Source organism: Pan paniscus, chromosome 5 (genome assembly GCF_029289425.2).
Source record: "Pan paniscus chromosome 5, NHGRI_mPanPan1-v2.0_pri, whole genome shotgun sequence".
In the NCBI taxonomy this organism is placed as follows: Eukaryota; Metazoa; Chordata; class Mammalia; order Primates; family Hominidae; genus Pan; species Pan paniscus.
Genome location: NC_073254.2, coordinates 164,081,113 through 164,094,706, shown reverse-complemented (window position 1 = coordinate 164,094,706; position 13,594 = coordinate 164,081,113).

Sequence of the window (13,594 nt, the reverse complement as noted above, 5' to 3'; positions counted from 1 at the left end):
AGAGCAATATTCTAATACTGTCAATATTTTACATTTTAATCCATGCTGGTAGGTTTGGAGTAGAATCACATTTTGGTTTTAAATAACGTTTGTTTGTTCTATTTTTCTCTTTTTATGTCAAAGGTAATGCATGATTCAAACCAAATCCCCCTTAATCACCCATCTCATTCCCCCAAGGCAAATGGTTAATATTTCCTTCAATACTTTTCCTATGCTGATACAAATGTGTGTGTGTGTGCACGCGTGTGTGGTGTGTGTTTGAAAGACAGGATCATGTAACTTCTATAACTTCCTTTTCCCATTTAATATAAAATGGATGTCTTTTTATGCCTATTTATATCTACTAGGTATGGGCCTCTTAAAAGCTACATATTATGATTATACCATAATTGATGTAATTATTCCTTTTTGTTAACACTCAATTTGTTTCCAGTCCTTTGCTATCACTCAAAAGGCCATCATGAACATTTCTTCCTTCATTTATTCCATCAACATTAATTTAGTACTTAATCACTGAACTTCATGCTGGGTACAGAGCCATGAACCAAACACAAAAGTCCTTGTCTTCACGGAGCTTATATTCTATGTAAGGAGACAGACAATAAGCATGTAAATAAAACATTATTTATGTATTTACATGTAGTTAAACATGTATGCTAGCAATAAGTGGTAAGGGGAAAATAAAGGAAATAGGGGTAGGAAACATTGGTAATGGAGGGACAGGTTTACAATTTTAGATAATTTGGCCAGAAAAGGACTCATTTAAAAAGTGACATTGTGAGCAAAGGCCTAAAGGAACCAAGGTCCTTTGCCACATGGACATCTGGAGACAGTGCATTTCAGGCAGAGGAAATAAAAAGGAAAAATGCCTCTGAGATAGAAACATGCCTGGCCAGTGTGTTTGGAGCAATGGCGAGGCAAGAGATGGTTGAAGTGACAGGGCAGTCTTGTACATGCATCTTTACACAGATTGTGATTGTGGCTGTATTTAGCTCACTCCCAAAGCCCCCGTTCTGCACATGAGGGTTTCATAGTGCTCCCCTGGCTTCAAACTTTTTTTTGCTTCCCAATAGACTAAAAATTCAAACAAGACTGTAAATTACCCGGCCACTGCTTCCATGTCCAGCTTCATCTAATGTAACTATTTCTCTGTCACTAGGCTCCAACCGTCTAGTGGTTCCTAGAGTCCTTCAACCTTCTCCCCACTTCAGGGCCTTTGTTCTATGCCTGGAATGCTCTTCCAGAGTTCTTGGCATAGCTGGCTTGTTGTCATTCCTCAGGACACATGCAAGTGTTACCTCTCTAGAGTGGCCTCCCTCAATCACCTTCTCCTCAGTGCCCCCCTCCCTCTTCCCCATTATTCTTTATCATAGCACCTTGTTTATTCCTTTTACTGAAGTTACAAAAAATCTTCAGTTAAATCTTTTTTTTAGACCTCAAACCTCTTCTCACTATATATTTAAAGATGACTTCCCTCTCTTAGGTAAACTGTGAAATTGTGACTCTTAACTATTTCCTGTGGTTTAAATGCTTGTGTCTCCCCAAAATTTATTTGTTGACATTTCAACTGCAAGGTGGTGGTTATAGAAGGTGCAGCCTTTGGGAGGTTAGCTCATGAAAGGAGAGCTGTCGTGAATGGGATTAGTGCCTTCATAAAAGAGGCCCAAGAGAGCTCCCATGCTCCTTCAGGCACATGAGGACACAGAGAAGGGACGTCTGTCTATAAACCAGGAAGCAGACCCTCACCAGACACCAAATCTTCTGGGACCTTAATCTTGGACTTCCCACCCTCTAGAACTGTGATGAATAAATTTCTGTTAAGTTACCCAATTTATGGCATTTGTTATAGCAGCCTGAACTAAGACACTTGTTCTCATAAAAATACTATTATAAGAGTAAATTTCATATTACTGTAACAAATGGAACATGCATACAGTGCTTCAATGTTTCTTTGTAAAATTTCTCCAATGAGAAATTGTTTAAAAATTGCACTGGCCTGTGATTTAATGTTATCACTAAGGAACAGAAAGGAACCAGCCTATTAAATCTTATGAGTTGTAGAATGGAGGCCCATGGCAATCATATCTGTCCCAAGAGAAGTTATATGAAAAGTACAGAAAATTTAACCCTTGTAGTATATCCCCAATTAGGGGCAAAACCCTTAAAAAATGGAGAGTTCTAGATCTGCCCAGATATATGAAACCCACAATGGTTGGAAAAAGAAAAGTAGAAGATAAAGACATTTTCAATCACAGAAAAATAAGATTATAACTAGCAAATTAATTTTAAAAATTCTCTAAATTCCATATCACCTAAATTCCACATCACCACTTATTGTGTAATGCCCCCAAAGTATAAGGGAATGGTTGCTTCCTTTTCTCCTAAATTATCAAAGTCTTAGTTGCCTTTAAAAATACAGCACACCAAAGTATTATTTTTAGCATCTCATTCACAAGGCACCGTTCCTGCTTACTGTGGTTGAGAAGCTCAAGGGTGCCTCATTATAAAAATGTTCTCAACCATTGTTCCATTTGTTGGCCTTAAATACTGTTTTGGCGACCCCTAGTGTGAAACATTATTTCAACATCTGGACATATTGAAAATCCTCTTAATACTTGCTTACAGACAGAAATGATATCTAAAATAATTTTTCACCAAGGCAAATGTGACTTTAGTTAATTTCTACTTAAAGTTCATGTCTTTCTTAGATCATAATAAAATTTGAATATAATTTCTGGTGATCCAAGACATTTGAAAATCACTGAAAAGCACTATGGTTAGAAATTCATGATTGCGTTAAGTGTGTGCACAACAGTAGTTTCATTGTCTTAAATAATGCTCTAATTCCACTACTAGGAATTCACCCTACGAATATACTTGTACATGTGCAATATAACATATGTACAGTATTAGTCATTGCAGCAAGGTTATTCATTGCAGCAGTGGAAACAACATAAAGGGTAATCAATAAAAGGGTGGTTACTGGGAGTATGATACACTCATACAAGGGAATATTATGTGGCAATAATACAAGGAAAAAAAGAATGAGGAAACTCTTTTATGTATTAGTACACGATGATCTCTATGATGTATCAAAGAACATAGAACAGAATTAAACAACCAACACAAAAAACCAAGGTAGAGAATTATGGTGAGTATTTTGCTACCATATGAATTTTAAAAGGGGGTAAAATACTATATATATTTGTGTTTGCTTATACATCCATGAATGTAATCTCCCAAAGGATACACAAGAAACTAATACAGTGTGGTTACTCATTAAAGATGGGGGTGAGAAATGGTATAAGTTAGATACTGCGTTCCTTGTTATAGTTCTCTGTGTGGATTATGCCTTTGCTAGTCAAAATGTTAAATGGCTTCTTAAAAAATTTAAAGCCTGCAGCACAAGGCCAAGAAAGACAAAGAAGGCTTTGCTTGAAAAACAGATCCGACAAAATATAATTTTCTGTCTTAAAACATATGTAATTTTTCTTTATACATTTTAAATTCTATACACTTTTCCAATGGAATCTTTTATTGCATATTTTTCCTTACTCAAATGCTGAACTGTAAGACAGCATTTGTAAAATTTTATTTTTAAGATTTCTGTTTACTTTTTTTCCTTCCCCAAAGTCACCTAGTAAAGACAACATTTGATAGTTACATAAAGTAAGCTAACAGGTGGGATTGACTTGAGGTAATATCTTCGGTTAGGAAATGCTCACAGCTCTCCTGGCATGTCTTGCCAATAAGATTGCTGGTTCCAGACCAAAATTCTTTATTGTCAACAAGTGTAAGAAGTTGTAATATTCCTTATTAGGTCATAATTTAAAATTCATGTGTAATATAAGTATACATGGCAGATACCCAGGAATAAACTTAACAGAATATGGTAAAGATATGAATGGAGAAAATTATACCAGCTTTATTTTACATTAAGAAAAGTAGACTTAGGCAAGTTGCGGTGGCTGATGCCTGTAATCCCTGCACTTTGGGAGGCCGAGGTGGCCTTGAGGCCAGGAGTTCAAGACTGGCCTGGCCAATATGGTGACCCCTGTCTCTACTAAAAACACAAAAAAATTAGCCAGGCATGGGGGCACATGCCTGTAATCCCAGCCACTCGGGAAGCTGAGGCATGAGAAATTGCTTGAATCTGGGAGGTGGAGGTTGCAGCGAGCCGAGATCACATCACTACACTCCAGCCTGAACAACAGAGCAAGACTCTGTCAAGGAAAGGAAAGGAAAGGAAGGGAAAGGGAAAGGGAAAGGGAAAGGGAAAGGGAAAGGGAAAGGGAAAGGGAAAGAGAAAGGAAGGGAAGGGAAGGGAAGGGGGAAAGGAAAGGAAAGGAAAAGAGGAAGACAAAGAAAGAAAGAAGTAAATAAATGAAAAAATATACCATGTGCATCAATGAGAAAATTCAACATAGTTAAGATGACAACTCTCTCCAAGTTAAAAATTAAATATAATTACAATTAAAAATTGCAGCACGGTTTTCATGCTATTTGAAAGCTGACTTCATTAAATGTGAGGCTTTGCAGTGCCTTTAAGGATCATCTAGGGGAATGTAGAAAGTACTATTCAGGCATTTATTTAGGTTTTAAAAGCTGATGCTCCATCTGCTAAACTTATAAACTGAAAAACTACCTGTTCCCTTAAGCTTTTAACTTCAGCTAAAAATCCTAATCTATTTCTAAGTTTAGCAAATTTTAGCGATCATTTTAAAGGGGACTTTGAATAAAATTTAGTTCTACTCCAAAGTTTAACTATTTTAAACACTTTAAATCATAGTTAATTTTTTTCCTTTTTTTTTTGAGACAGGGTCTCACTGTCACCCAGGCTGGAGGGCAGTGGTAAGATCTCAGCTCACCGCAGCCTCAACCTCCCAGGCTCAAGCAATCCCCCCATCTCAGACTCCCGAGTAGCTGGGACTACAGGCACGTGCCACCAGCCTCGGCTAATTTTTGTATTTGTAGTAGAGACGGGGTTTCACCATGTTGCCCAAGCTTGTTTCCAACTCCTGGACTCAAGAGATCCTCCTGCCTTGGCCTCCCAAAGTGCTGGGATTACAGGCGTGAGCTGTCACGCCAGGCCTAAACCATAGTTATTAATATATTTTATGCTCCTTGTAAGTATTGCAATTATCTGATTTAATAAATAAAACCTTTTCAAGTATTTCAATTATTTTCATAAATCTAATTAAATTAACAAATATGTAAAAAGCAAGTTATGTTATGTATTCCATGTCACTGTATATAACTATTATGGCTGAATTGTGTCCCTCTAAAATTCACATGTTAAAATCCTACAGCCTGGCCAACACAGTGAAACCCCAAGTCTACTAAAAATACAAAAATTAACCGGGCATGGTGGTGCATGCCTGTAATCCAGCTACTTGGGAGGCTGAGGCAGGAGAATTGCTTGAACCTAGGAGGTGGAGGTTGCAGTGAGCTGAGATCACGCCACTGCACTCCTGCCTGGGTGACAGAGCAAGACTCCGTCTCAAAAAAAAAAAAAAAAAAAAAAAAAAAAAATCCTAACCCCCAGCACCTTGGAATGGGACTGTATTTGGAGACAGTACCTTTGAGAGGTAATTAAGTTAAAATGAGGTTATATGAGTGAGTCCTAATCCAATATGACTGGTGTCTTTATAAGAGATTAGAACACAAACAGGCACGGAAGGAAAGCTTTGTGAAGACACAGAGAGCCAAGGAGAGATACCTCAGAATGAAACCAGCCATGCCAACACCTTGCTCTTGGATGTCTAGCTCTAGAACTGTGAGAAAATAAATTTCTGTTGTTTAAACGACCAGTGGTACTTCTGTTATGGCAGCATTAGCAAACTAATATATCTTGACTCTTAATTAATACACATAAGGGCATTTTCCATTTACCTCTAAAGGCTTTTGAATTTGAGGAATTCTCTCATATCTTAGAATCATTCTTAATGATATAGAAATAGTATTAGATTAATTTTCATGCCTTTGTTCTACTCTATCACAATTGCCATAAGGATTCTGCCAATTCTGAATTCATGTGGAAAAGCAAAAGATCAAGAATAGTCAATAAATTTACGAAAGAAAAAAATTGTACAGGCTTTCATACAATCAGATATCAAGACCTATTATAAGGGTTCAGTAATTAAGACCCTGTGCTACTGTTAAAGGTATAGACAGATAGACTAAAGGAATAGAATGCCCAGCTCTATAAATAAGTAATAGAAGCACTAAATGAGTAGAAAAAAGATGCACTATTTGATAAATGATCGGTTATCACTGGTAACTAGAAAGCCAAATAGGAAAATACTAAAAATTAGATCCATAAATCAAAACAAAATGAAACAAAAACTTCCAGGTGGATTAAAGTTGTAAATATGAAAAACAAAAATTCTAAAACTTTTAGAAGACAATAAAGGAAACTCTTTTTGTGGCCCTTTGGCAGGAAAGGGCTTTGATTGATTTCATTTTCTAAACCAAATACAAAAAGCACAAACCATAAAGAAGGGCTGATAAATCTGACTACTTTAAACTTAACTTCTCTACAACAAAAGATATCCTAAAGAAAGGGTAAAGAAAAGCTATAGACTGGGAAAAGATACTTTCATTGCTTATAACCGCAAGCCTAGTATCCTGAATATGTAAAGAGCTCCTAGGCCAGGCACAGTGGCTCACGCCTGTAATCCCAACACTTTGGGAGGCCGAGGTGGGTGGATCACTTGAGGCCAGGAGTTTGAGACCAGCCTCGTCAACATGGCAAAACCCGGTCTCTACTAAAAATACAAAAATTAGCCAAGAGTGGTGGTGGGTGCATGTAATCCCAGTTACTTGGGAGGCCAAGGCAGGAGAATTGCTTGAGAGACAGAAGTTGCAGTGAGCTGAGATCATGCCACGGCACTCCAGCCTGGATGACAGAGCTAGACTCTGTCTCAAAAAAGAGCTCCTGAAGATTAGTAAGAAAAATACAAACATCCAGTAGGAAATGGGCAAAGTAAATGAATACACAATTCACAGAAGCAGAAATATAATAGATCAATAAACAAAAAGATCTCCAGCCTCCCTAGTTAATCAGGGATATGCAAATAAAAGCCAAATTGAAATTCCATTCCATCCAACAGATTTGAAAAATTAAAAAATATCTGACAGCGCCAAGTATTGAAAAGTATGTGGAGCCAAAGGAATTCTCATTCTGCTGGTGGAAGAACCAATTGGTACAATCACTTTGGAAAGCAATTTGGCAACATTTAGCAAAGCTTGAAGACACTCATCCCTAAGTCTCAACAATTTTATTCCTATGTATATGCCCTAGAGTAGGGGTCCACAACCCCTGGAACTGGGCCAAACAGCAGGAGGTGAGCAGTGAGCAAGCAAGCAAAGCTTCATCCGTATTTACAGACACTCCCCATCACTGGCACTACTGCCCGAGCTTCGCCTCCCGTCAGATCAGCAATGGCATTAGATTCTCATAGGAGCTTGAACCCTATTGTGAACTATGCATGTGAGGGATCTAGGTGGTGCACTCCTTATAAGAATCTAATGCCTGATGATCTGAGGTGGAGCTGAGGTGTTTATTGCAGCTTGCACTGGGGAGCAGCTGTAAATATAGATTAACGTTAGCAGAGGTTTGACTGCACAGAGACCATAATAAATCAATTGCTTCCAGACTCATATCAAAACCCTGTCAATGAGTGGTAAGTGGCAATTAAGCTGCATCTGGTGGCAGGCTTTATAGTGGCAAGTGAATTGATGTACTTCAGTTATACAGCTGCATCTGGTGGCAGGCTTTAAGTCACAATTCAACACTTATTTTAGTCTGTGGATGGCCCACCCATTATTTACCACTTCCATCCATGCTTCTTTCCGGCACTTGTCTCAGCCACAGTTTTGGTAAGCACACAAGCTAACCCCAGCCAAAATAAGTAAAAAACAAACATCACTAGAGAGCTTCTTTGAAAAAGGAGAAAGACCCAATGATGAGATAGAAGACTCTAAGACTGACAGTGAAAAGAAAGCTGCATTTAAAAGAAAACACCGAGGGTCCTACTTAAATTACTCTTTGCAACAAGTAATTCACATTCTCCAAGCTCATTTTGTACAATACTTGGTAACTCTCTATCCACCGAAACTATGAAAGCTTCAAAACCGCTTTACCACATGGAGACCAAGCAACTTGCATTAAAAGACGAGGTTTTGGAGTTTTTCAAAAGAAAAAAACATGAACACAAACAGAAGCAATTATTGAAGGCCACTACCACAACAAGTGTGTCTGTACTGAGAGCATCAGTCAATGGCTAACCACATTGCTAAAGCTAAGAAGCCCTTTACTGTTGGTGAAGAGTTGATCCTCCCTGCTGCTAAGGACATCTGTTGTGAACTTTTAGGAGAGGCTGCAGTTCAAAAGGAGGCACACATTCCTCTTTGGCTAGCACCACAACTAGACAAATTAATGTAATAGCAGAGGATATTGAGGCATAATTGTTAGAGAGGATTAATAAGTCACCATGGTACACAATCCAGGTTGACGAGTCTACCAATCTTGACAACAAGGCAACAATGCTTGTTTTCGTGAATATATTTTCAGGAGGATGTGCAAGAGGCTATGTTACGTGTACTTTTGTTGCCAGTCAACACCACAGCTGCAGAACTATTCATGTCTTTAAATGATTACACATCAAGAAAACTGAATTGGCCATTTTGTGTTGGTATAAGCATGGATGGAGCAACTGCCATGGCTGGACAGCTTTCTGGTTTCACTACTTGGGTCAAAGAGGTTGCTTCTGAATGTGTCTGTGCACTGTGTCGTCCATGGGGAAATGCTGGCTAGCTGAAAAATGTCACCTGAACTTCACAACGTTTTGCAGGATGTGATTAAAATTATCAGCTATATTGAAGTACATGTCCTTAACTCACGTCTGTTTGCACAGCTCTGTGAGGAGATGGACACAGAGCGCATTCATCTTCCTTATACACAGAGGTGAGATGGCTTTCTAAAGGTAGATCACTGGCCAGAGTTTTTGAGTTAGGAGAGCTGCTACAGAGATTTCTTTTAGAAAAATAGTCACCACTGGAAGCACATTTCAGTGACACAGGATAGGTGGCAAAACTTGCTTACTTGTGTGACATATTCAACCTGCTCAGCGAATTCAATCTGTCACTTTAGAGGAGAACAACTGTGTTCAAGTTGGCAGATAAAGTGGCTGCATTCAAATCCAACTGGAATTATGGGGGTGACAAGTCAACATCGGGATTTTTGACGTTTCAAACATTAGTAGAGATTTTGAAAGAGACTGAGCCAGGGCCTTCTTTCTCCCAGCCAGTGCATGATCACCTGTCTTACATTCAATAGAGTTTGGGCATTACTTCCCAATTACAAAAGACCTCTGAACTGGGAAGGAATGGATCTATGATGCATTTGTGAAAAAACCAGGTGAATCAACTTTGCCCATGCTAGAAGATCAACTGCTTGAGACTGCAAATAATGGTGGCTTTAAAAGTATGTTTGAGACAACTTCAAATCTCCATATGTTCTGGATTAGAGTCAAGGTGGAATATCCTCAGATTGGCACCAAAGCACAGAAAAGTCTGCTTCCATTTCCAACATCCTATCTATGTGAATGAGGGTTTTCTGCAGTGACAGCAACCAAAACGAGATTACAGAGTAGACTGGACATAAGCAACATACTTTTGGTGTCACTATCCCCCATCACCCCCAGATGGGACTGTCTAGTTGCAAGAAAATAAGCTCAGGGCTCCCAATGATTCTACATTATGGTGAGTTGTACAATTATTTCATTATATGTTACAATGTAATAATAATAGAAATAAAGTGCACAATAAATGTAATGCACTTGAATCATCCCGAAACCATTGCCACCCCTAACCCCTGTCCGTGGAAAAATTGTCTTCCATGAAACCAGTCCCTGGTGCCAAAAAGGTTGAGGACCACTGCCCTGGAGAAACACCTTCACATGTATAAGAATATTTATTTCGGCATTGTTTCTAATAACAAAAATACGAAAATAAATGCCCATCATTGAGAGAGTGGACATGTTATGGTATACTAATTAAGTGACATACTATATAGCAGTAAACAATGAACTAAAGTTACATAACATGTAACATGAATACTGACAAGGGCAAAAAGCAACTTTTATAACAATACAGACGGAGTGTTATTTATATAGAGCTTTAAAACTTGCATAGCAAAAAAAACTATTGTGCATGGATACACACTTTCAGCAATCAAAAAAACAGGCTCCATAGAAAAATGGCAAAATGTTAAGGTTTGATACATCTCCCACAAGTATGCCTGACAAAATTCTTTACATTTTAGGAGTGAAACATTTGTTATAACGAAGTTTAAACAGCAGAATAAAATTATTTTCAAGTTATCTCCTTCCCAGTAAAGTTTTCCTTCTCTTCGGTTGTAATAGAGTTATTTATCCATTTATCAAATTTTTGTTTTGGACTTTTTTTTTTAAAAAAGGATCTTTTTTTCAAGTAGCTTCTACCCATGTAAGGAAGTTATTAAACCAAACAGTAGGACATAAAGCAATAATAAGGAAGAGACGTATAACTTGCAAAGAGGAAGGAGAGTTTACATCTGTCTGGAGCAGCCAGTGAAAACTCTAAGGAGATGCATTTGAGCTGCCTTTAAAGGGAGATGCGTTCACCAAGGGAACAGACATTCCACGTAGAGGGAATAGCTTGTACAAGGAAATGGGGATGGACACAACAGGTAACATGGAGAAATACAGTTGTCCCTCAGTATTCGTGAGTGATTTGTTCCAGGACCCCCATGGATACCAAAACTAGAGGATGCTCAAGTCCCTGATATAAAACGGCTTGTATTTGCACATACGCACATCCTCCTGTATAGTTTGTCTCTAGATTATTTAACATACCTAATACAATGTAAATGCTATGTAAATAGTTGTTATACTGTATTGTTTAGGGAATAATAACCTTAAAAAGTCTACATTTCCTCCCTCTCCCTCTCCCTCTCTTTCCACGGTCTCCCTCTCATGCCGAGCCGAAGCTGGACTGTACTGCTGCCATCTCAGCTCACTGCAACCTCCCTGCCTGATTCTCCTGCCTCAGCCTGCCGAGTGCCTGCGATTGCAGGCACGTGCCGCCACGCCTGACTGGTTTTGGTGGAGACAGGGTTTGGCTGTGTTGGCCAGGCCGGTCTCCAGCCCCTAACCACGAGTGATCCGCCAGCCTCGGCCTCCCGAGGTGCCAGGATTGCAGATGGAGTCTCGTTCACTCAGTGCTGAATGGTGCCCAGGCTGGAGTGGAGTGGCATGATCTCGGCTCGCTACAACCTCCACCTCCCAGCCGCCTGCCTTGGCCTCCCAAAGTGCTGAGATTGCAGCCTCTGCCCGGCCGCCACCCTGTCTGGGAAGTAAGGAGCGTCTCTGCCTGGCCGCCCATCGTCTGGGATGTGATGAGCCCCTCTGCCTGGCTGCCCAGTCTGGAAAGTGAGGAGCGTCTCTGCCCAGCCGCCATCCCGTCTAGGAAGTGAGGAGTGCCTCTTCCCGGCCGCCATCCCATTTAGGAAGTGAGGAGCGTCTCTGCCCGGCCGCCCATCGTCTGAGATGTGGGGAGCGCCTCTGCCCCGCAGCCCCGTCTGGGATGTGAGGAGCGCCTCTGCCCGGCCGCCCCGTCTGAGAAGTGAGGAGACCCTCTGCCTGGCAACCGCCCCGTCTGAGAAGTGAGGAGCCCCTCCGCCCGGCAGCCGCCCCGTCTGGGAAGTGAGGAGCGTCTCCACCCGGCAGCCACCCCATCTGGGAGGGAGGTGGGGGTCAGCCCCCGCCCGGCCAGCCGCCCCGTCTGGGAGGGAGGTGGGGGGGGTCGGCCCCCCGCCCGGCCAGCCGCCCCGTCCGGGAGGTGAGGGGCGCCTCTGCCCGGCCGCCCCTACTGGGAAGTGAGGAGCCCCTCTGCCCGGCCAGCCGCCCCGTCCGGGAGGTGAGGGGCGCCTCTGCCCGGCCGCCCCTACTGGGAAGTGAGGAGCCCCTCTGCCTGGCCACCACCCCGTCTGGGAGGTGTACCCAACAGCTCATTGAGAACGGGCCAGGATGACAATGGCAGCTTTGTGGAATAGAAAGGCGGGAAAGGTGGGGAAAACATTGAGAAATCGGATGGTTGCCGTGTCTGTGTAGAAAGAAGTAGACATGGGAGACTTTTCATTTTGTTCTGTACTAAGAAAACTTCTTCTGCCTTGGGATCCTGTTGATCTGTGACCTTGCCCCCAACCCTGTGCTCTCTGAAACACGTGCTGTGTCCACTCAGGGTTAAATGGATTAAGGGCGGTGCAAGATGTGCTTTGTTAAACAGATGCTTGAAGGCAGCATGCTCGTTAAGAGTCATCACCACTCCCTAATCTCAAGTACCCAGGGACACAAACACTGTGGAAGGCCGCGGGGTCCTCTGCCTAGGAAAACCAGAGACCTTTGTTCACTTGTTTATCTGCTGACCTTCCCTCCACTATTGTCCTATGACCCAGCCAAATCCCCCTCTGTGAGAAACACTCAAGAATTATCAATAAAAAATAAAGAAAGAAAGAAAGAAAGAAAGAGAAAAAAAATAGCCAATCCAAAAAAAAAAAGTCTACATTTCGGTACAGACTGATATTTTCCCCCAATATTTTCAATCAGGTTGGTTGAATCCACAAAACCCACTGAATGGAAGAGCCAAGTAGGGTGAGGTGAGGCCTTAGAGGGAGGATATCAAAATAAGTGGCTAGAGAGGAAGGAGGAGCTTGAGGTGGAAGCCAGAATGTGTGGGAACTGGTGCTGTACTTGCTCACCAAGCACCCTGGTTAGAGCTGAAATAACTCTTTTACGCCACAAACTCCTAAGAGACATAGTTGGGACCAGAACTGGCGCCTGCTGACATCTGGGTAATCCATCCCCGGTTGTGAAGGGACGGGGTGCCGCCACGACGGCTCCAAAATACACCAAGAGTTTATTTTCGGGGCTGCTCGTAGTCCAGTCATTCTTGGGTTTCCCATTTCCTATCAGCCCCAAGCCACCCACGGATGCTCCCCACCTCCAGACATCGCCCTCCACTAGATCCCCAGATCAATTTAAAACGCGACCAGGGGCCGGGCGCGGTGGCTCACGCCTGTAATCCCAGCACTTTGGGAGTCCGAGGCGGGTGGATCACGAGGTCAGGAGTTCGAGACCAGTGAAACCCCGTCTTTACTAAAAATACAAAAAAACTTGCCAGGCATGGTGGTGTGCAACTGTCATCCCAGCTACTCGGGAGGCTGAAGCAGGAGAATCGCGTGAACCCGGGAGGCGGAGGTTGCAGTGAGCCGAGATCGCGCCATTGCACTGCAGCCCGGGCAACAGTGCAAGACTCCGTCTTAAACAAACAAACAAACAACAGAACGCGACCAGGAGTCCCGGAAGCCGCATGCACGAACTCCCAAGACCACAAGTCCCAGCATGCAACGCTCCCTGTTGGAAAAGGGCCTCCCTTAGCCACTAAGTGGACCATCATGCAACATTCTCTGATGGGGCGGGGATCTCCATGGAGGGGGGAGGCACACTTGTTGCGTCGCCTCAGCAACTCCAATTGCGTGACAGAATGTGCT